General features: G+C 33.9%; 1 protein-coding gene across 5 annotated transcripts in view; it reads right to left on the reverse strand.

Moving 5' to 3' along the window:
- LOC106473616 (sodium/glucose cotransporter 4-like) overlaps positions 1-3,061 on the reverse strand; it is a 58,396-nt gene that overhangs the window by 10,691 nt on the left and 44,644 nt on the right. Inside the window, exon 15 of one of the 5 annotated variants that reach the window (XR_002613736.1) lies at positions 2,180-2,183. The exons of the other annotated variants lie outside the window; for them this stretch is intronic. The gene's annotated coding sequence lies outside the window, so the exon portion shown is untranslated. The remainder of the gene's footprint in view (positions 1-2,179; positions 2,184-3,061) is intronic. 5 annotated transcript variants of the gene reach the window in all.

Below are 3,061 nucleotides of genomic sequence, written 5' to 3' on the forward strand. Positions count from 1 at the left end.
CCTATATAGCTAGGTACATTATACAACCTATATAGCTGGGTACATTACACAACCTATATAGCTAGGTACATTATACAACCTATATAGCTGGGTACATTACACAACCTATATAGCTAGGTACATTATACAACCTATATAGCTAGGTACTTTACACAACCTATATAGCTAGGTACATTACACAACCTATATAGGTAGGTATATTATACAACCTATATAGCTGGGTACATTATACAACCTATATAAGCTGGGTACATTACACAACCTATATAGCTGGGTACATTATACAACCTATATAGCCAGGTACATTATACAACCTATATAGCTAGGTACATTATACAACCTATATAGCTAGGTACATTATACAACCTATATAGCTGGGTACATTACACAACCTATATAAGCTGGGTACATTACACAACCTATATAGCTAGGTACATTATACAACCTATATAGCTAGGTACATTATACAACCTATATAGCTAGGTACATTATACAACCTATATAGCTGGGTACATTACACACATCAGAACATGTGGAAATCCAAAACACATGGAAATCCAAGACATAAATCTGAATATACTGAAATTAAAAACATACATCGCACAGGTGGTACCCCCCCCCCCAAAAAAAAGAAAAAAAACAATTCTGTGCATGCTGAAACCTGTAACACACATCCGAACATACTGAAAACAGAAACGCACATCTGTAAGGTGAAAACCCAAAACTAACTTCTGGACAAACGTACACTAAAGAAACACACACACACATGTACAGACGAAAACTTACACATCTCAATATGCTGAAATCATTCAAAAAACACACACATCTGGATATGCGGAAACCTAAAACATACTGAAACCAAAAACACGCACCTGGACATGCCGAAACTCTAAAAAAAAAACGTACAGTAAAGTACTAAAAGATTGGAAAGGATTTTTGAAACTAACTGCATGCTTGGTTTATTATAAACTATAACTTAAAGACTGGAAAGGATTTTTGAAACTAACGGCATGCTTAGTTTATTATAAACTGTAACTTAAAGACTGGAAAGGATTTTTGAAACTAACTGCATGCTTGGTTTATTATAAACTATAACTTAAAGACTGGAAAGGATTTTTGAAACTAACGGCATGTTTGGTTTATTATAAACTATAACTTAAAGACTGGTAAGGATTTTTGAAACTAACTGCATGCTTGGTTTATTATAAAATATAACTTAAAGACTGGAAAGGATTTTTGAAACTAACGGCATGCTTGGTTTATTATAAACTATAACTTAAAGACTGGAAAGGATTTTTGGAACTAACGGCATGCTTGGTTTATTATAAACTATAACTTAATTATTCTTTTTATTTAGACAATTCTGTATCACGTCTATTTAAAATGACATATATAAACTTATTACTCAGTCTGCTGTCCGGGATTTCGATACCCGTGGTGGGCGTAGCACAAATAGCCCATCGTGTAGTTTGGCGCTAAACAAGAAACAAACAACCCGTCCACTTATCATAGAAGATAGAAAGTTATCGATATATCCCACGGAGAAAAATTGGTAAAACAGACACATTTCTGTCATAAATATGTATAAGCCAGTAGTTTACTTCAATTTAAAATCTGGTTTGTCTTCGTTGAGTAAATTACATCATTAATTCGGGCTTACAGTCCTAAAACACGCGTTTAGACCTGCTGAAACCCAAAACACATTCTGGATATACCGAAATCCATAACACAGGTGGACATGCGGAAACTTAAAACACGCTTCTGGACATGTAGAAGCCCAAAACCCGCTTTTAGATTTACTGAAACTGCAAACAAATACAGATCGTTATACACAACTATACACAGATGAGACAACGTAATTATCTAATTAAATAAAACACTTATTTCAAGGCTTATAGAACTGACTTACTACAGATATAACGATTTTTTTATTCGTAAATAACATTTGGTGAGATCAAATTTGTTTGTTTTGAACATGCCGATCCCCGTGTGATCTTGATCCGCAAGTAAGAGTCTTGCACACATCACCTGCTCACTTGTGGCTCGTGGTTTTAATTTAAATAAAATAACTGTTTATTATTCTCTACAAAGCCTTATCTAAACAAAGTATTTATATCGAGAAGAAACTAAAAAAAAAAACTTGTATATTTGAAACAAATAATGTCGCAGTTAGCGTTACTCCTTTATGGGCGCTTGTTTATAAACTTAAAAAAGGGATGAATTTCCTAATAAACAATAATCAAGCTTTTGATCGGTGATTGGGCCTTGACAGATTTATCATTTTAAACCAATCACGGCGAGCGTTATATTTCGGTTTAGACAGTTTAATCATTGTAGAGCAAGCACGGCGAGCTTTATGTTTCGGTTTGGACAAATTTATCATTTTAAACCAATCACGGCGAGCGTTATATTTCGGTTTAAACAGTTTAATCATTGTAGAGCAAGCACGGCGAGCGTTATGTTTCGGTTTGGACAAATTTATCATTTTAAACCAGTCACGGCGAGCGTTATATTTCGGTTTAGACAGTTTAATCATTGTAGAGCAATCACGGCGAGCGTTATGTTTCAGTTTGAACAGTTTGATCATTCTAAAGCAGGGGTCACCAAACTACGGCCCGCGAATTCAGTTCATCCGGCCCGCCGCTGCACTGTGCCACAAATGAGCTAAAATAAAATTATTTATATGAAAATATCATAGATTGTAGATAAACTTACTATGTAAAAAAATTAAAGTAATTGTAAGTAAAAATGTTCAAATTTGTCCAATCTGAATTTTCATCTGACAGTAATATAAGCTTTAGGAAAATCAGTGAAATAAAAAATTCGGCAACTTTGGACATCAGAGCGCTTTTTGTGTAAGTACCTGCAATGAGAGTTCATTCCTACAGTCGCCTCTGATAACTGAACTTCCAAGTATTTTTTCTTAATTTTTTCTCCATCTATTGAAAGATAACTGAACTTACAAGTATTTTTCCTTATTATTTGTTTCTCCATCTATTGAGAGATAACTGAACTTCCAAGTATTTTTTCTTAATTTTTTCTCCATCTATTGAAAGATAAC

The sequence above is a fragment of the Limulus polyphemus genome, unplaced genomic scaffold (genome assembly GCF_000517525.1).
Source record: "Limulus polyphemus unplaced genomic scaffold, Limulus_polyphemus-2.1.2 Scaffold6331, whole genome shotgun sequence".
NCBI lineage: Eukaryota > Metazoa > Arthropoda > Merostomata > Xiphosura > Limulidae > Limulus > Limulus polyphemus.